Source organism: Lycorma delicatula, chromosome 5 (genome assembly GCF_047948215.1).
Source record: "Lycorma delicatula isolate Av1 chromosome 5, ASM4794821v1, whole genome shotgun sequence".
NCBI lineage: Eukaryota > Metazoa > Arthropoda > Insecta > Hemiptera > Fulgoridae > Lycorma > Lycorma delicatula.
Window position 1 is genome coordinate 105,720,706 of NC_134459.1, and position 22,894 is coordinate 105,743,599.

At 28.7% G+C, this 22,894-nt stretch overlaps 1 protein-coding gene across 1 annotated transcript in view; it reads right to left on the bottom strand.

Moving 5' to 3' along the window:
- The window catches only part of Sb (serine proteinase stubble), a 443,865-nt gene that overhangs the window by 343,867 nt on the left and 77,104 nt on the right, over positions 1 to 22,894 (bottom strand). The gene's annotated exons all lie outside the window — the stretch shown is intronic.

Sequence of the window (22,894 nt, forward strand, 5' to 3'; positions counted from 1 at the left end):
GAATATTGTGTTTTAATTGTTGAATGGTCGTTGGCTTATTAATATAAACCTTTTCCTTTAGATATTTCCCGATAAAATTATCTGGGAGTGTTAAATCTTCTGAACGAGGAGGCCAAGTTTATTTCACAGTTCCTTGAAATTTCCCGTTCGCCAATTAGAGCTGCATACTGTGTCTGGTCATGTGTGCTGTGGTTTCAACTTGTTGGAACCACATCACTTGATTTTCATGAGTGGCAGGTGGCAAATAAGTTTGAATCGTATCGCTCACCATTTATTACAGCATTAGTCAACGTCTTCAAAAAAATATGACTTAATAATCCTTTGGCATTTAAAACTGTACAACTATGCGGTATACCAGTTAATTTTGCATTTAAATGGATGTAATTCTCTCTGGTGAGTAACCCTTGGATTTGCAATTCCCCATATTTGGCAAGGTGAAGCCATTCAGATGAAAGTGGGCTTCATCGCTTATTATTAACATATGTATTAAGTTTTATTTTCTCGTGCGAATTCTTAAAACTCTAAGGTATAATTTAGGCGTTGTTCAAGTTCTCTCGGCTTTGATTCTTGCACGAGTTGAATTTAGTTTGGGAACAGTCTTAAGTCTTTAATAGTATTCGTTACAATCATCTAGGAGTAATTTTTAATGTTTAACTGAAAAGAACGTCTTGCAGTTGATGTTTCTGGGTTCTCTTCAAAACTCTCTCGTATTCGAATATTTTCTTCATTTCGAGCTGTATGTCGTCTTTCGGATTATGGCACATCCCTTACTAAATTGTGCTGTCCGAAACGTTCTACCAAGTACCTAATTCTGTAATTAGAAGGTGGATTCCGTATGTTGAAACAGCGACAGTTAGTTCGTTTAGTCTGTGTTACTGAATATTGATTTTCAAAATAAAAGTTTATGATTATTTTCGTTCGCTGAGCAACATTATATCTTTCCATCATTAATTTGCCAAATTTTCTTTGTAAAGTCTGATAATAATTAACGAAGTCAATTAAAATTAAAAATATATGAATTTTTCAAATTGTTTGGTTTCTTTTGCACCATCCTATATTATCTATTTAGAAAAAAAAATCATATTTTAGAGTAGAAATAAAAAATCATTTTTATTATATTTACACAAGGAGGTTTACCATATGTTTAAATGAGGAGCGGCCTAATCTCAAAGAAAATTTAATATGAAAGAAAATCTTTTTCTGTAAACAGACGGACTATGACGAGTTATATTATTTTACAATTTATAATTTTAAATTTGTAATAAAATACTTTATTATTGGTAATAAAATATCATATTAAAAATCTAAAAAAATTATTTACCGGAGAATATAGCTAGAAGAGCTATATTAAAGAGAAAGTATGGTAATCATGTCAAAAACGGGATATCGGATTTTTTGCAAAACTTCGCGTTTTAGGTTTCAGTTAGTTTATTCAGACCGAAATAACATATGTATGAAGATATGTGTGTCGCACTGCTTTTGATCTTGCATCTCAGGATTGACCGAACGGATTTTCTTGATATTTGGTTCAAACTTTTCTATGTACGGAACATTGATCATATTAATTTTTTTCAAAATTCGTTAGAGCATGGGGGATATTACGAAAAAAATCAATTTCAATTTTTTCAGAGGCATTTTTGACAAAACTTTATTCAAGAAAATTTGTAACCTACAATGCGTATATAAATAATGTAATATTTTTTTTATAAATCAACCCCCCTCTAAAAATTTAAATATATATTTTTTATTCTTTTGCTCTATCCCCATTCGGTTTAAATATTTTTCAAAAAAATTTTGAAAGTTGATATATAGAAGAAATATCTATTTTTTTTAATTATAAACCCCGGACATAAAATGCAGAATGTTTTTTGAAAATTTTCTTTTTCTTATTTTAACCTTTATTGAAGGGGATGTTAGATTTAAAGAAAACTTCACTTAACCAAATTTTTTAAACCTAACCTATATATTTTTAGAAAATATTTTCTTAGAATCTATTCCTCACCTCTAAAAATATATATATTTGTTTTGTTTTTTATTGTCTTTTGGCTCTAACATTTTTAATTTTAATTATTAATAGTCAGAAAATCTGGCAATTTTTTGTCAACTTTTTTTAAAAATAGTGGTGTAATAATGTTTAAAGTCAATTGATTGAAACGCCACAACGTTGAAAAACTTATGAAATTTCTATTTTTAGTAGAGGTTGTATTAATTTCCTTATCCTATGATAAAAAACTGTTATTACTCTTATAAATAGTATTACTTTGTATATTACTTAATTTTTTACTGAAGTAGAAGCTCTTTACAATCCAGCCTCAGTAATTTTCTTTTAACATTTTTTTGTAAATATTTGAATATGTTTCGTATGTTTTTTTTAGCTTTACATTATTTTCATATATTTTTAGTATTTTTAATTATTTTAATAAATAATTAATTGATTGCATTAATCTCTTTTATAGTGTATAAATTCAATTCATTTCACAAAGATGGCGTTTATTTGCACCTATATTAGAAGTTCTTTGCTTAATACCATTTCTGTTATTTTATTTTTTACTTTTGATTATTTACTTTATATTTTGTTTTTGGCCTGAATTTGAATAATTTTAGATGTATTTAAATTTTAGTTGTGGTAACATTTTTACTTATCAGTCCAATTAATGATCCATCTTAAAGGAAATATAAAAGCTGATTAAATGTGTTTTTAAAATTACTTTCTGTTCTTTAAAAATTAATAAAAAACTATGTGAATCTCCATTCATTTTTGAAAAGAAAAATGCTCATATCTGAGATTGATTGTATATATAATAATTTCATTAATTTTTTATCGTATTTTTTTCACCGGATTTTTTAAATTTTATATTTTTGTTATTTATCTCGATGACCTACTTTTGACAAATGATTTAGTCAATATTTAATTTTCTGCTTCTTTGAAGAAAAAATGGTAGATTAATATAATTAATTACAAAAATGACTATGTAAATAATTAAATTTACTTATATCAAAACTTTGTCATCATCATTAATGTAATAAAAACACAACGTAAATATCTGACCTGTACATGTATTTGAAAATTTGACAACCTTGAATCTTTATTATTTTATGTTATTTTTAATGTTGCTTGCTTTCCTAATTAGTTCAACATTTATCTCGTAATTTAATAACTACTTTCTTATGAAGTTAATTATGTATAACAATTCGGCAGGCGTACATGTATTAATTTTAAAATATTCACACGGTACTCACATGTCTATATTTAGAATGCATAATAACACTTCATTCAAATAACTTTTTAATTAATAGGTTACAATAATTTTTTTGAATAATTAACTTGTTATAAAAACGATATTTCTTTCTACTTTTTTAACCTTTAAATAATTATAACCTATTAAGTTAAGCGCCGCCGTAAACCTAACGGTTATATATGATCTGAAATGAGTCACAAATCTCTCTGAAACGTCTCAACCATTCTCATTAATAAAAAGCGCCACATGCCTGCTAGCAGAAATGTGTACTGTGGTTAGCCTTATTCATTGAACTAAATGTACTGTTCCACATTAGCTTGCCATAACCTTGATATAGGATAATATTTAGCAATGCAAAGTGAAGCGGCTTCACTGTTCATTACCAGGTTTTATAATAAAAATCATTACTTTCGAATAAAGCAACCCCAACTGGTACTTGGCAACGTTTTAAGTGTTTTATATATGAAAAACGATGTACTCATAAGAAAGACTGAAACTCATGGTATAAAGTAATATATAAATAACAGTAATAATATATAATAACAGAAAGGGGTCCTTTTCTGTTATGAAATAATTACATTATATACTTTGACTAAGTATGGGGAACTATTTTTATATTTATATCATAAAATTAACCCTAATTTCAACTGAAAATTTTACTTATTGTTACTTTCACTTAACTTATTGAAAAAAAGTAATAATAATAATAATAATAATAATAATAATAATAATAATAATAATAATAATAATAATAAAACCGTTTTAAATTGATTGTTTGTACCAGTAAAGAGTAAGGGATAAATTGGCACCTCGATGACAATATTCTGGACTACTTTATAATAAGAGTATATTCTCTTTTAACAATTACCAATTTTTTTATTATGCTTTTATAATTATTCCACCTGATAAAAATGCCTTTTTTAGCATAGAGAAGTAATAATTTAATATTTTAGTAGTTTTAAGAGATGTAATAGTTTAATGTCAATTTATTGAAACAACACAACTTAAAAAACTTATGAAATCTCTTTATTTTAGTAGAAGTTGTGTTAATCCCCTTACGCTATAATAAAAACGTTTACCACTCTGATAATACTGTAGTAAGAGAAAAATATTTAAAATAATTTAAAATGGATTTTATACACTTCAAATTACTCGATGGATTTTATCCAATTGAAAGATTGGCTTGAAAGATTCCATCGATAAAATTATTGGAAATAATATTTTATTTTGTAAGCTAAAAAAGACATTTTAGTAAACATTTCTTCAAATTCCAACCCCCTACAAGATATTCTCTTCCCACTCTCACAGATACTTTTTTTAATTTAATAAAATAAATCTTCCATATTATAATCTACAGTACGAAATTACAAGATTTAATTAAAATTTTTCCTGAGATATAAAGCGAAAAAATAGACGCACATTTATTTATACAAACAAACATATATAGTTCTTGTAGTCATACTCACATTCTTATACACAAATTATTTTTACTTAAATTTTTACATAATCAGGAAATTCAATAGTTAAGAAATATAAAAATTGAAATCATTTTTTTGTTGACAGCAATAATTTTCCCTATATATCTGTAATATTATATAATGACGAAGAGGGGTTTTGTTTGTTCGTTTGTAAACAAAAAAAAACTACTTGATAAGTTAAATGTGTACCCTTCTTAGCGGTTTTAGATATTCTTCATCTCGAAAAAAATATATATATATGTAGTAGTAGAGATTTTCCGGTTGAAGCACAAAGTTTAATGAATTAAATTAATGAACTGTGAACTTTGAACCTCTATGTGAGCTCGGTTTGACTTGAATGATTCTAATCAATCAAATGAATAATATTACAAAAATAATAGAATTAATTAACGTTAAATAAAATAATATTAAATAAATTTTTTTTAAATTCTGTTTAACAATAATGGGCTTCCTGCGGGCACTGCTTGTGAGGCTAGACCAATCATCACCATCAACTGGTAACAAACGGGTTGCCCCTGGGACGCTGCTTTGGGAGGTGCATTGGTGTGTTTTTTTAACATCTCTGCAAACAATTATCCGATTTTCAAAATTCAAACAGGGTATTTGTTAGTAGGTAGAAGGCTAACTTTTGCATGAATCAGGTTCACTGTCGATCTAGCAGATCACGTTTATTCGGAAATGTATATAAATATTTATTAAGAAGAAGAAAATATATATATATATATATATATATATATATATATATATATATATATATATTTAAAGAAGAAGAATACGAAGACGTAAAAGAAGAGGAACGATAGTTTATCTCATTTTTCATTTTTAATATTTTTTTGTATGGTGGTCGTGTCAAACTGAACTATAGCACGGTGAAACTGCTTATTAAATTATTTATAATTTCAAATTTTTATGTCCATCAGTTTTGGGAGTAGAAGGATATTCAGCATTGTTTCTAAACAATTTTTACCTCATATCTCAGAAATCCGTTGACCAAAAATAGGCAAATATATTTGGCTCTCTCTCTCTCTCTCTTTCTATAAATATATATATATATCTGACCCCTGATTTTCGATCCCATTGGATAAGGGGACGCATCTTGGTATCCATATATTTTTTTTTTTTAGTAAACTATAACTTTTCTAGCCTTCTTGAATAAAATTTTATCAAATCGAGTCGACTTATTGAAGTATATAACAATACAGTAAATGAATTTGTAACCTCTTACAAAAGGAGGCCGAAAGGTACATAAAATATAAAACTTCTTTCACGATTATAAATCCAACTGAATCTAGTATTAATTTAGATGACATGAACTATTTTATTACCTTTTTTTAAAGAAGAACTTAGAATCTTATACAAATTTTATAATTTTTAATACTTAATCTGCTTTTCAAGTTTTGGCTGTTGTATGAAAAAAAAATGTATGAAGTAGCTATTGAGAAAGAGAATCAAATGAGAACAAACTTTCTTATTAAAAATTTTGACTTTTTTTTAACTGTTTACTGTAGAGTATAATTTTGGTGATAAAAACGTAATTTGGTCAACAGGATAAAGAAAAGTTTTACTAAAAATTTTTATTTTTTATTTATACTTTTAATATTGCATATTTTTTTAAGATAAAAACGTCATTTGATCAAGCGAGTCAATTAGACCCAATTTTTTTTTTTTTTTATTTAACATTATTATTTTTTCCGCAGTTGTTCTCAAAATACTGTATAATTAAACCATTAATGTTTAAAAATCCTTTAAAGTACTTAAAATATAAATCTGTCTAGGGCAAAGCCGGATAAGTTGATAAATTTTTTTTTCTAATTAAACTATAGTATGTGGTTTTTATTTTTGTTTAACACCGTTCAGAATTTTTATGAATTCACAGTCATTTAATTTAAACTAATTTTAAATAATATCTTCATAACAATATTCGTTTTTATTAATTTAGTAGCTGTCCATGGATATTGAACTTGGTTCTCTGAAATATTTTCATGATTATTTCAGCTATGTTAACGGTTTTCTAAGTTTTAAAACCATTTATCCATGAGCTATATTGTTATGTACCTCATAAAATATACATTTTAACATTCTGTTTCCAAGTTTTATTTTTTTACACCTTTGATTAATAAATTCAAAAATTATTTGTTCTTGCTTTAATAAAAAATTATGTTTACTATGTAGTAATCTATTTACATCAAGTATTTATGTAACCGACTTTTTATTTGTACAACTGAAACTAATCATTTAATATTTATTTCATGAAATTCAGGAAACCCGTATTCTGGTCGATAAAAAACTTGTTTTACGGAATGGAACATCAGTGCTTACAATCACTTGTCTGTGTATAATGTTCAGTATAACTGTTGTGAACAAACAGAAATTATGCATTCAGTGTAACGTTTAACTATTGTGTTCTTAGCACATACTGAAGATAAATTTTAATAGTTTTCTATATTTTTCAGTTAATTTTCAAACTTTATCTCAAAATACAACCCGGCTTCGAACGAGTTATTATTTTTTAATAACAAATTATATGCTTTCAGTTATATAACTTTAAACGTTTACGTTTCCTGTTTTCCTACAATAATTATTAAATATAGAAATTAATAAAATTAAATATACAAAAATATTAATCAAATTTATAAATCGTTATACAGATGATTCACTAAGAATATAACAAATTTTCAAGACATGTTCTACTGATGAAATTAAACAAGAAAGTTCATATAACTACGAAAGATTTTGCCCTTTCTGCGCCTTAATAAGATTAAGCTAAACTGTAATCCTTAACTCATTGGATTGGTCTAGCGGTTAAACTCGTCATGGCAAATCAGCTGATTTCTCTTCTCAAGTCAAGAGTTCCAAGGTTCAAATCCTAGTAAAAGCAGTATACGGATTTAAATACTAGGTCGTGGATACCGGTGTTCATTGGTGGTTGGATTTCGATTAACCACACATCTCAGGAATGCTCGACCTGAGACTGTACAAGACTATACTTCATTTACACTCACACATTTCATTTCTGAAATAATACCTTACGGTAGTTCCGGAGGCTAAACAGAAAAAGAAAGACTGTAATCCTTGACACTCAAACTAAGGGGTAAAGTTAGTGTTTTTAAATGAAATCTGTTCTGATGAATTGAAAAAAAAATAGTACCCAGAACTGTAATATAGTAATTTGTGAGAAATCTGAGGTAAAAGACATACAGATTGAGGTCGAAAAACACACTATTTTATGTTTGGCGTAAAATAACTTTCTTAAATGGGTAATAAACACACAAATGTTTTAAACAAAAGTTACAGAACAGAATTTGATTCAGAGTAAAATGTTACGAATAAATTTCACAGTAACTAAATACAAATTAAGAATTTTGAAGTTTATTAAAAACAAAACATATCAAAATGTGATAGATTTTAACTGCATATTAAACAAAACAAAATTTTCATTTTTAAAAAACAAAAGAATTAAATATTTTAGAAAAATAGACAATCAAATAAAAGAATAGATCAGTAAAACTATTTATTAGACTTCTTTAAAGTTAATTAAAGGTTTATTTTTACGTAAATTGTTTGAAATAAAACTTATAATTTTTTTCGTAAGTTGGCAGCGGTAACTTAATTGTTGCTGAATCCAACAATTAAGCTTTGCTATTGCATTTTAAAAGCAATAAACCTATTATAAATAATGTCATTGTTTATCAATACCATATAACTTTTTCCAATGAAAATTACTAAAAATATAGTTCTGGGACTTTTTTTTTCCTTTTATAGATCAGGTTTCATATAAAACCACTAAATGTATCTCTTAATTTGGATCCCAAGAATTAAGTCTGGCTTAATTTTACCGAAGGCACAGAAATCAGGGTGAAATATTTAGCCAGACGACCGACACTCGCTTACGGAACTTTTCCGAACCTATGTTTGTATGAACATTCTTCTTTATTTTCACCAGTAGAACATGTCCTAAAGCTTTTTTTTTGTTACATTCTTCGTGAAATATCTTGTGTAAATGGTAATATTAGGCAAAGATTGTTATTGTAATGTTGAAAATGTATTTAGGTTGCAATTAAACAAATTAAACTTTTATAAAAGAAAAGGAATCGTAATGAAATTTAATTTTAATGATTCATTCTGCTTCGTAAAATAACTTAGACTTAAAGGTTAATGATCGTCGATGATACTTTGTCCGTTTGGAATAGACTATACGTATATTTTAGTGTCTGCTGGAAGAATGATACCACCTTACAACTTATCCGATCAATGTGTTTCAATAAGTGTACTTAATATTATGACAAAGATCTAAAAACACCTGAGTAGTTATGTTTTAAATAATTTTGTAATAAATTACAAATAATGTTTATTTATATCATTAATTAATTATGTATTATTCATTAATTATTAAATTAACTATCCTTGTAATATGTAACTCACATAATCAGATACACAATACCATATTAACACTACGCTGATAATTTTATTTTTCCTAAAAATAAAATATTGAACTCTAACCACAATGTTTTTTTTTTTATTTAGCTTATATAACCGGTTATAAATTTGAATGCAACATATATGGTTCGATAGGCAATATAATCTATAAGGATAAGATTGACAAAAAGAAAAAATAGTAAGAAATTTTGCTACTTGCGTTATATTTTTTTATCTTAAGCTCCACAAAATATAATTGTAACCACAAACACATGAACTGTAACCACAAAATGAAATAAATACATATAAATTTCTTTTACTTCTCTTTTATTTTATCTTTTAAATAACGCTTTACTTTAGAAAAAATAGTTTTCTTATTTAAATTAATGATTTTTTTTAAATTAATTAATTTTGTATATCAGATGACATATACTTATAATATATATATGTATAAATAATGAATTGTTTATTTCTATTGTATTGATATGTCCGTGTGCGTGTATTTTTTTTAAATTTATCCAATCAATATTTATAACATTTTTAAAATTCAAAATAGAATAATGTTAAAATTTTATTTTTCATTTAATTTTAGTGCCGTATAATTTGGTCTATATTTCATAATTTATCATGTCTATTCAAGCTATTAATTTTAATTTTTAAACCTATAACATTTATTTTATATATATATATATATATATATATATATATATATATATATATATATATATTGACATAGATATATTAACATAAATAATACACTGTGATGCACGTTAATTAATATGAATGTAATGCACGTTAATTAATTAATACGAACAAAATTGAAATATTTTATATTGTTCAATTTTTACGTCACCAGAAGAAATAGTATTTTACATATTTTTTAATTTTAATCATTTAAATAATGTTATATTTAATAAGGATTAGGATTTGGCTCACTTCCATACCCAATCTTCGAAGAATCGTAATAATGATGATTTATTCCAATTGAGCTGGATATTATTTTAATAGGTGGAATACGACTTTTATGAAAAACGTAACACAAAAATAACCGGTATTGCGTTCGCTGAGCGGAGTTTCCGTAATACGCGGTTCTTCCGCTAGGAGAGCGTCAAGCGACTTTTACCGAGTCAGTCTGCCAAGCACTGTCATCTGTAAAGGTTATATCTGTAAAAATGTTTTTGTGAAAACTGTTTCGCCTGGTCCTCGTTTTTGTCATGAACACGCACGGCCGTGAAGTTTTGCTTCTTGCTCTGGAAAAACGCCGCGGAAACTGTTATCTTGAAACCAGCTTACAAGAATACAGCTATGAGAAAAATTCAAGTGTGCGAGTGGTTTCCGCGTTTAAAAGAAGATGAAATATCGATTGAGATCGACCTCGTTCTGAAAGTTCTTCAACTTCCCGAACGTACAAAAATGTCTAAAAAATTCGCTCAATTGAGCTTGAAGACCGACGACGTACCGTTGAAGGAATCGAGTTCTTTGGTGAAATTTGGAGCTCGGTTTAGCAAATTTTATCGGAAGATATGGGGATGTGAAGGGTCGCTGCGAAGTTTGAGTCTTGGCTTCCGACTACTCAACAAAAAAAAGATCACTTGGAAGCATGCTGTGCTTTTTAAGAACAATTCCAAACCGACTCAGATTAATTTTCCAAGATCATTACTGGTGACGAATCATGGTGCTATGGTTACGACCCCTAGTCAAGCCAGTGAAAAACTGTAACGTCGCCTCCCCCGAAAAAAAATTTTTAGTGAAATCAAAATCAAGACAATGCTCATTCTTTTTTTTTATGCGAAAGGGGTGGTGCATTCAGAATTCGTTTCACCAGGTTAGACTGAAAACTAGGGTTTCTATTTGGATATTTTGAGAATGTTGTACAACAGATTGGATCAAAAATGGACTGTTTTGTGCCAGACGGGTAACTGGTTTTTCCACCATGACAATGCAGCTACCACACAGTTCTCTCTCAGTGCGCCAATTTTTAACAAAAACGGCATGACTCCTTTGCCCCACTCCTGTTATTTACCTGATTAAGCTTCGTGCAATTTTTTTTTGTTCCCAGGAATGAAGAAGGTTCTGAAAAGAAAGCGTTTTGCCAACATGGATGAGCTGAAGAAAACTACGAAGGTGTTGTCGGATATCACAACACACGAATTAAAAAAATGTTTTGAACACTGGAATAAAAGAGTGGAGAAATGTATTAGCTGTAAGCAGAGATTATTTTGAAAGGTTCTGAAGTACTTTTACTAAAAAAGATAATAAATACTCGTAAATTAAAATAAAAAGAATTCTGGTTATTTTTGAGTGCCCCCCTTGAATTTAGGTATAATATTTTTAAAATAGATTCTTTTTTTATTATTTGAGTAAAATTATTAAAAATATATATAAATTATTTATTTTTCATTTATTCCGTTAAAATTTTTAACTAAATTTAATTTTAAAGAAAGTTAATGCGATTTCACAAGAGTGTAGACACAATACATTAATTTTTAAGAAAAAGAAATAACCTCCATCAAAGAAAGTGAAATTCCTTTTATTGTTAAAAGTATCTCCAACATCAACAATGAATACAAATTAAAAGAAAAAAAGAAGTGTAAGAAATCTTTATAAAAGTCGTCATAATACAAAGAGATATGTAGGAAATTAAACTATTGTTATATTTCAACGGAACAATTTAATTTTATATTTTATTATTAACATGTTTTATAACTGAATATGACATTACTTAGTCTTTACCTATTCACTATTTTAACGTCTTGTTTCCTGTGTGACGGTATCTTAAAGAATTTTATTATTCTTATTGTGTATCTTAATTCTTTGTTGTTAAAATTTTTAATTTAACACACTGTGAAAAAATAATGAAAATAACATAACATTAAAAAATACTTCCGGGAACGTGGAATATTTTGAAATATTCCGTACATTTAGGATAACAAGCAAATACTGTAAAACGTGTTAATAGTGTAAATGTTCAATATTTAAAATTTTCGCTATTTGTTATCAATAGATTGTTTAATATGTAATAACTTTCAAGACCAGAAAAAAGTTCTTGTTAAGCTTAATTTTATTTTTATTTCAAACTAACGGTTAATTATTAACTCTTAACATTATGTTAATTAATTTCAGCTATATTTCTCAGGCTATTTTGAATAATAAGTTTTTTATGTTTGTAAAGAAATATATTAACAATACTGTCCTAATAACTATATTTAGATTATAAATAACTATATAACTATACTTAGATTAAGTACAATCGAATGTAAACTGAATTTTTTTTTTTTTTTTAAATAAATCGACCTAATAAAGTATAACAGCTGAAACTTTAAAAGAAATGGGATTAAATTCTAAAATTATAAATTTAATTAAAGGGATCTTAACAAACAGGTTTTTAAAAGAAAAATTAATTGGAGAGATTTCAAAAATTGAAACCGGTGTGAGAAAAGGCGATGGTCTCTTGCCATTTTTTTTTTTTTTTTAACTAATCTGTGAACGGTAAAAAAAGATTAAAAAGAAAAATTTCCAATCACAAAAATCGGAACTAAACACGAACGAATATCAGCTTATTGTTTTGCTTTTTCAGATGATCTAGCGATCTTCGCTGTTGACATAAACCCAACCATAAAACAAATAGAAATTTTGAAAAAAATCGTCAGAAGAACTAAACGGTAAATTTAATTTGAAAAAAAACGAAAATAATGACAAATCTAAAAAACCTAGAGAAATAAAAACAAGATTCCGGAAAATTAGAATCGTGGGAAAATTTAAATATCTTGGCGAAGTTATCCAGGAAAATGGGATAAAAATAAATTTATAAAATCGGGAAAATAAAATGGGAATGATTTTCAAACTAACCAAAAATCTTTGCAATCGATTTCTTAAAATAAGAAATTAAGACATTACAATACATTTAATTAATCTGAAAGTCTTTTCGTGACAGTTTTTTAGTATTTTGAAAAAGAAAAGACGTTCAAGAAAAATATTTCGCACGAAGTGTGAAAATGATAAAAATGCTATAAGATCAAACAAAAAGATGCATAGAAAATTTGAAAACATAATCGACACAATTAAAAACGGAAAATAATGTTTCACGGTGATTTGAAGAGAATGAATGAAGAAAGACTGGCAAGAAAAATTTTCAACTTCTACGATAACCTAAAAAGTAAAAACAATTGACTTCTAGAGATTAGGAAAGAATCTCCATGAGATCGAAATAAGAGAAGAAAACTTTAGACAGATAAATTTTCAATAAAAAAGTACGTGGGTTTAAAAGGTTTAAATTGGGTCAAGACGAAAGAGGAAATGACAACAGAAAAACACAGAGAAAGCTTAAGAAAAATTATGACTGAGAGATGGCAAAAGATTAAAGCCCAATGGAAAAATAAAGTTTGTTCATGAGATTTATCCGGAGATGACCAATTCGGGGGGAAAATATTTTAATATTGAAAAATGGTTTTAATAAGAAGATTACAACACTAATTACTTATTTTTTAACTGAAGATTTTTCTGTTTGAAAATCTAAAGAATTGGTTGTAATTTATAATTTAATTTCCAGAACAATTTAATTGTACGGATACTAGTTTTCACAAATTATATAGACTATCTATTTTTTATAAGCATTTGATTTTATTTATACTTATACTATGTTATGTTTACATCAAAAGCGGTTGGCTTCTATATCACTAGCGAGTAAGAAGCAAGCTGTTCACGTGATAGATCTTATTTTCCCGCCCACTTTTAAATCATGTTAATTTGGAGCTATTCAATGAAAATACTTCCAAAATGCATAAAAGTTGAAATTGCTTAAAAAATTACCCGATTGTTAATTCTATAAAAGTTATAAATCATTTTGTTAACAATAATAAGAATAAAAGAAATTAGGAAAAATATATTAAATCAAGAAAATAAGGAAAATAATTAAATTTTAATTCATATGTAATAAATCGTTACCAATAAAAACATCTGTAAATTACCAAATTTTTATAATTTTATAATGCTGTATTTGTAATTACATAGAATAAGAAATAGAAAGAGAAAATATACTGTTAAAAAAGATTTTTTTCCATTCAATACTACAGTAATGAAATATGTCTGTTAACACTATCTGTACCATCATTACTATACAATATACGAGTTAATCCGGTCAACGAAAGATGAAGCTTGTTTTTAGAACCATGTCAATCTTAGTTAAAATTTATTTAAAAAAAAAAAATATGTTGATACATAGTAGATTTTATAGCTTATAATTTTAAAAATTTATTCATTACCCCCTCTGTTAAACTTATATTCAAACTTTACTATACATTTTTAGTACAGTTCTATAATATTTGAGACAAAACAGATACTGTTTCTAAAAATTATTCCCCTTCAGAAAAAATGTTTTTTCGTATTTAAAAAAAAAAAAATATATCAATACTTTTCAGTCAGAACAAAGGGTTTGCGGGAATAAGATTTAAAACGAATATTCATATTCTCGTTTGTAAGACACTTACACTTACTTTTTTCTCCCTTTTTTCCTCGCCACTCGGAGTCGGATCTGCAAATAAACATAAACTCGGCTTCGAGGGGTGCCATAGCCTTTAACTATCTCGTCGGGAACAAAGTTTCCGCCAGATAGCCAGAACTCTGTCTTTTAGGCGACATGCCTCTAATGAGGGGACCCCAAATTTTGTAGACACTTAACAAAAATATTTCAAACCCTGCCTTCCATACATTAATAAAATGTAAGATATCTGAAAGGAATTTTGAAGCAACCCGTTATTAAGTGAACATGTAAGTAAATAGCACTCCTATCGGAAATAAATTCACAGTATATACTGAAGTAAATAGTATGAAAAAATGCTTCAACTGGGTGATACATCACTGTTATAAACTAATCAAAGCCGATTAGTTTTTCTTGCTTTTGTATTTTTTTTTTTTAAATCTGTCATTTGGTTATAATTTTTTTTTTATGAAGTGGTGAACAATTTAATACAATAGTACGAGAAAATGCCTTTAGTAAATTCAAATAAATATTGGATATCTACTATAATTACAAATTAAATATTTTTGCATTATTTTAATATCCGAATAATTTTGCAAGAAGTTCAAATACAGCCAGAGAATGTATCAGTGCTAACATTTTTAAAGAGTCTGTGTGTTCTCTCTTTTAAAAATTAATATGAAATCTGTATCACGTTACTCAGTATTCCTGATATTATGAAATAATCTAGTCGTTTACTTAATTCGCTTTTAAAGTTCCTTTAATGTTTTTTTTTTTTTAATTTTTACGGTAATACAAGAACGAAAGAGTTAATAATTTCTCCTGTGTTAGCAAAAAATAACGCGATTTTTATTTTTTTGAATCTCTGTGACTGAGACCTCTTTTACTAGATCATGAAATGCACCTATTGTACTCAAACAAATATGCAAAAAATCTCCAAAAGAAAGAGATTTTTTAAGGCATACTGTACTTTATATATAATCTCAACAACAAATTAACATTAAAATTGGATATGTTTTTCATTTATTAACAGTTGTAAAGTTTCCAAATAGATTTTATAATTGAATATAAGAAACTTTAAAATAATTTCTTTATTAGTTTATTGTTTTTTACTTCCTTGTACGAAGTAAAGAAAGTATTGTGATCTTGAAAAATTTCGGTTTCCAGATTTCAACGGAAATATTCATTTTAACCATCCCTGAATCCGTTTTGAATAGTTTCGGCGTGACGTTTGTACGTACCTATGTACTCGCAGAACTCAAAAACGATTAGCCGTAGAATGTTGAAATTTTGGATTTAGGATTTTTGTAACATCTATTTGTGCCGACAAAATAATTGTTGTCGACTGAATCAAAAGTGTCCAAAAATCCAACTGCAGTAATCTTAATCTAATCTTAACTAAAACCTCATTGAGAGCTTTTCAACGATATATCATAAGTGGTACTTATTTTCGTTCGTTCCAGAAATATAGCTAAATAAGTTTTTAATTAATGAAATATTTGTATCTTAGGGGAAGGCACATCGGTTCGAATCCGACTTCTTTTTTAATTTAAATATATTGATTTATTAATAATTATTAATCTCTCATTGTAAAAAAAAATACGATGAATAATAATTTAATAATACAAAAGAAAATAATATGAAAAAATATCAAGAGTTTTTATGTAATAAAGATTTTATGTACTTTTCGTGTTAAAAAAATTTGTAAATGTAATGTGATAGACGTATAAGGAAATCAAATGTTGTTCACATCAGATAAATTTTTTTTTGTTATATTACCATTCTAAAATCATATTTATAATTTTTTTTCCCCTTTTATTTGCCCTTATTAAATTTAATTATTAATTAAAAAATTACAATTAATATAAGTATATGAAAAATAAGCACCGATAGTAAAATATTAAATTGCCTTCAATTACCTGTAGACACGACTTATAAGTTTTTTAACCTAATGTGTTATAATGATAAATTGCAAATGGATAGTTATTCTTGGAACAACATAATATATTATATTTCGTTATGACTATTAGTCCTTGAAGAAGTTACAGTTGTAATTGTGGAATGTGTAACTAATTATGCATACAAACTTTCAAACAGGTGTTTTGCTTAAACAGCTTCTTTGTGTTACTTATTTTTGTTGTTATTATTCTGTATTAACAAGCCGTTTTCTGTGTATTTGTAAACACATATTTGTATGTATGTGTATTTTTATTTAAATTAATATGGATTACATGTAGGCTGTAAACATAAATAACGGTTTTCCATTTAATATTTAAAGAATATGATATCGTGAGGTTAAAAATCCATCTTTAAAAATTAGTGAATAACAAGCATTAAAATAAAAAGGTACATAAAATTTATTAATCTTCCCTTCTACTATAAATTTCGTTCGATGAAATTTGTTTATAAGAATTTATATTTTTGTAATGGATTGAAGACTTGTTAAAATTTGATGAAATATTTTCACTACTATACGTATATAAACACATAACTCTGATGTTATGTTATAACGCCATTATATTTTCTGTAGACTAGGCTTGAATGGAGATTCCTATGACCGAATTTTTCCCGATAACGTACTAAGAGGGACTTATCTCGTAACGTATTTATTTATTTGGTAGTAAAACCAATCGCCCAATAATAAAAAATTACAATTCTCAATTTTTTATGTTACCAAGATCATTTAATCAATTTTTTTTTTTTAATCTGTATTCACTTGTTCGTGGCCATGAATTGTGTACGGACCTTTACTCAACAAAGAATTTGAAGGATATCCTTACAATTTAGAAATATCATATGCAACAATTGGTTAATAAGAAGGTAATATATAATGAATTTTAATTAAAAGATTAACTGCTACACCCAAAACAGCAATTTACTACATTGCATTAATCTTTTTCTCTTTTCAGTCCATATATTTTTTATAAAAAAAAGTTTCATTCTACCTTAAATTCTGTGCATTTATAATAAAAGTTAAATAAATTTGGGTCTCAACAGTATTTCAGTGAGTGAAATACAGATTTGTGCCTCAAAAAAAAGAAGATAAATTCAGCGAATGCGAGATAATTAGAGGACTTGTAACTAGAATGCAGTTTCTTTTTTGCAAGGATTAATTAAGTAATAAGATTATTTCAGTCATCTGAAATAATGTAAGTTTGTTTAGTTCACAAAGCACACGTGGAAAAAATTACAAACAATTTTTTTTCATTCAACTTTTTATTTTATCTATCACTTCGAAATAAATTCAAAAAGAAGTTTGCCATGAAAAAATAAAATATTTCTATGAAACTAGAAAAATTATAAATATTTAAAAGAATTTATTAATACTATTTACAAGTTTTTTTTTACCTGTAACTACTTCAATCTAACAGTGGTGGAGAAAAAACAGCCACGGATATATGCATAGCATAACCGTGACACTGAGTCTTTAACATGTTTCCAACCCAAATAATAAAATTTTTCTGAAAATTAAATTTATTTGGTAAAATATCAGTTGTTATTTACTAATATAAAATTTATAATTTTTGGGAAATAGCTTAATAATTACTGATTGAGGTAACACACACAATGCTAAATATAGCATTGAAATCGTCGTTATTGCAGTATGCCGTTTTTAGATCTGAAAAAATGACAGTATTAAAGACCTTTAAGCACTTATAAATCCCTATTACAATGAGACAAAACAAAATGGCTCTTATAGCTCAGGCGCACTTATAACTTAAGACACAGAATTTGGTCTCACAGCAGTTAACCTGTTAAACTGGTTTTGAATGTTCTATGGTATCAATTTATAACTCTTCAATTTTATGTTGAATAGATTTAAAAACAAAACATAGGAATTTAATTTCATTTTCTATTTAAAAAACTCATTTTTTTACATTAAAAAACGGGGGGGGGGAAAGTTGAATTATACATCATATATTATGTATTATTGTTTATTATTTTATTCAAATATGTTGAAATATGTGTTCATGAATTTACATAGAATTGATCAAATAAGTTTTGTTTATTGAAAATTAATTTATTCTATTCATGTAATATTTTTTAATTAATTTAAACAAAAAATTAATTAATTTATCATCATATTATTATGTATTATATTAATTTATTATCAACAGACTATAATTTATTTATGATGTATCAGTAGTAATAAATATATATAATTAATTTGTTTTTAAAATGTATATTTTTATTTTTTAAAAGTCTTCATATAATGTAAACCAACTAACTTTTCGTAGACTGCAAAAAATTTTAATATATATATTGGCAAATTTATAGAAGACACTTGGAAATTATAATCTTCTCTTACTATCAAATATTATTTTCGAATCATAAATCCACTCGTATTTTCAATATATTAATTGAAATTGCATATATTAACGTTAAAAGAATGAATAGAAATTATTTATTAATTTTATTTTAAGAAATATGCAAATATTTTATTACAATAATAATAGTAAAGGGTAAAAATATAATGAAAAAATTAATTTGATTAATAAATATTTCATAAGAATAGATGATCGTATACGGATATAACTCTAAGATAAAAGCTCGATTGAAATGAAACTGGATTTACCGGTTGGATACCGTAGAAGAAGCCGAAAGAAGAAAAGAACAAAATAAAAGTAAAGAACATTTATAAAAATTATAAATGCTTATTCATTCTTTTCACGTACATATTAAAAACCATTTAAATATATTTTACTAGGGGCAAATAAACAAGTAACCAAAGTGTGCAAAGTTCCCAAAACGAGCTTTAAATAAAAGATCGTTAAAATACATATACATAAACCTGCTTGATTTAACTTTATATATATATATATATATATATATATATATATACATAAAACTAACATAATAAAACACGTTCAACTTATAAAGGTTACTTTCAAAGTAACAGTTCTTCTTTCTAAGAACACCAAATCACATGTTTTATTTAATGCAGTGTGTGTACCCGGTCGGTTCATTCGTTCAAAACAAACCACTGTGTAACTTAGGTTAGTTATAAAAGAGTAACGTCGTATGTTACAGAACAGAGCTTGTAGTACGGTAACCTACGATACGGGAATATGGTATGCCATAGTATTATAAGTTACATTGTACAAGGAAGCGATCTCACAAGGGAGTAGCGCGCAGACTTAGCGATATTTTCTTATAGACTACAACTAACCATCATGCAAACTAAAATCAAGTCACGCTTTATTTCACAGCTTCTCCTTTCTTCATTAAACAATGCTTTTTTTTAAATTTGTTATACCTTTTCAAGCGTTGTCCTTAAATATTTAATTGTATAATGTTTAATCTACCAAAATTGTACAATGAAATTTAAGTAAATGAAAATTATAATTACCGATTACGCAAAAAACCTAGACCGCTTGTGTTAAAAATCAAGAAAAATCTTACAAAATAAGATTTAAGGATTAATGCTCCGGTTCCGCATCATATTCCAAATGGAGATCTGTTCCAGACCTGAAGAAACTAAATCGCTGAAGAGTAAGGAAAATGAATGGTAGGTAAGAGGATACTCTGAACACACTGAGCTCTAAGGCACCTCCTGGGGGTTGACTAATGCTTAAATGCGGTGTCCGGCCTCGGGAGGGGGCTGCTGAGGTGGAGGTTTAGTCGGTAGGGCTCAGCTTACATCCGCCGGAACCTCAGTGCAACCTGTTAGCGAGCCCGAAACTTTGTCTGTAAATGGGATTACTCCCTTAACCAGAGGAAAAAAAAGGTAAGACGGAGCTTAACCTAAAGGAACAAGCGTGCATGAAGCAAATAATCTCATTTACAAGTTAACTTTGAAGTTTCGTCCTGGTAGCGGATAACATTACTGCATACAACCCCTCTTTTTCAAAAAAAGACCACACTGTTTTAGCCGGAATGGTCTTAACTGCATTATTGATCGGCAGTGCAGCATTAACAAACTTAAATAAATTTATGCTACAATAAATGTTATTTTTTCTTTCGAAACTAAAGGTCACTCGAGATCATCCTAATCCATTCTCAAAATTATGTTACCTATGGAACTATCCAGCCAGATGACAAATCTTTTAACCAGACCCGCATGAGATTACAGCTAAAGACAAATATATATAATAACAAACGAAGTGAATTACTGCCATATAAATATAAAAAAGTTGAGTACCTTTGAGAGTACCTTGTTTGGAGTGAATTCACAGTTTTGGTGGTTTTATATTCATTTCACGTGAGAAACTGATTATTTTATACTTCATCTGTAACAGCTGCTTGGAGTTGTTTACATTTTCAACTTTTTTAATTTTGTTACTGTGTCGATTAACTTTTGCATTGCCAACGGAAGTTTCGCTATTGACAAAATTTTTATACGATGTCTGCATTAGATGATTTTCGCTGTGACGAGGGGCATGGTCCGGCCTCTGCAAGTGAAGGGGAACCTGCGAGGAGAGGTAGTTCCCTTAGGCTGTCGACTAAAGACAGCGGAAGGACAGGTCGGGTGGAAGATTCAAATTCATCGATGAATGTTCGTTCTTCTTCGCGGCAAGATACCAGAGAAGATTTACGGAGTATTCGACGCGGGGTCGTCATTTCAGAGACTAGATCTGATGATTAGCCGGAGGACGGTGGACATGAGTATGATTACAATGGGGAATTTCCACCTTTGCCAGGGGCGTCACGTGGGGACTCTCATATGTGCACGTCTGAGGGACAATTAAAAGAAGAGTGGAAACGGAAGTTGATCTCTTTTCCTCATGAAAGGGACTTGAAGAAGTTGCGACCGGCTGACTGGGACTCAAGGTAGCCATCGGAGGTTGCAGGGGTTGAAGCCTCCGACCAGGCGTGTTGAGGGTCGGTTGGGATGGAGTTTAGTGATGGGAAGACATGTCCGGCCGAGGAGGAGAGGTCCACACTTTTCGGGCTACAGTGAAGGATATACTTAATGATTTTAGGACTTTGAAGTCACTAATACGTCACAATCCTAACACGAAGTTAGAAATCATTGATAAAGAACTTTCCTTTCTGACCGGCGAGTTTAAAGAATTCTGAAGCCGGACCACATAGGATATGGCGATTGCTAAAGAAGAGATATTGTAGAAGTTAGAGAAAGTGATATGTATGAAGAAATCGCGGACCTGATATCCGCAAGTTGGGCAGATGATCATTTCTGCAATTTGAATATTAAAACGGGTATCCCGGACCTGGAACTGGGTCACAAGGCGATAATGGTCCTAGACTTAAAACAGTGTTTTTTTGTTATGACAAGGTAAGCCTGTTTACCAGGAGAGTATGTGATGGTGTCCCACGATTAGGTAATATGATTAATGAGGGAAAGTTGGTCCAAGGCAGTGTTCTGAGAGATGAAACTGAGATTCTACTTGGAGGAGCAAAAGAGGGTGCTAATGTGAATGAAACTTTTGTGATCAGCATAAATTCGGAATAGAAGATGCCCAGGTTACTAAGCATATTCTGGATGGAATTTCGAAGATGGAGGATTTAATCAAAATCCCAATCCCTGTGGGCATAATACTGGGTACGACAGGGCACAAGGTTAAGCTGCTATTAGAATAGTTAGCCAGGAGAGATGGTAAGAGAAGATCGCTTCATATAGCCAAAGAGAAGAGGGGTCGCACGGATATCAGATAAGGCTGAGTGACTACAAGAAAATAAAGAAGATAAATAAAGAAGGATAATCTTATGCTCAACTCTTAAGAGAAGTCAAGGCCAGAGAGCTGGAGAGACAATCTCAGGAGCCGTCATCTCAGCGAGACGAGGCAGGAGAAAGGGTTTCGAACTGAGAATAAAAGATGAGGCTGGTGAGGCTAAGGCCTTATCAGATCACATTAAGAAGACACTCCAGGGGTCTGCAATGCATATAAGAAATTTGGACTACGAAGCCAGTAAAGTTGAAGTGCTGAGAGCGGTCAGGAAGGCCCTCCCACCGGGAAAACAGGCAGAGGTTAAGGTTTCCTCTCTTAGAACGGCCTTCGAACATTCGCAAAATGTGACTGTCACCCTACCTAGGAGAGCAGCTAATCACTTGGTGGACGGAAGAAAAATCCGCATAGGATGGCAGTTCTCTCGGGTGCTACTAAGAGAGAAAGACCGCAGGTGTTTCCGGTGTTGGGAAGCGAGATACCGGGCTTCGACTTGCACCAGCCCCGACAGGTCAAATTTGTGCTTTTCGTGTGGGAGGCCTGGACACAAGAGAGAGCAGTATGTTGAATTAGCATGCTGTGCATTATATGGCGTGGAGGGCCATCGAGACAGGAGTTGTCCGACCACAAAATGAAATACCTCCTCCATAATGAAAC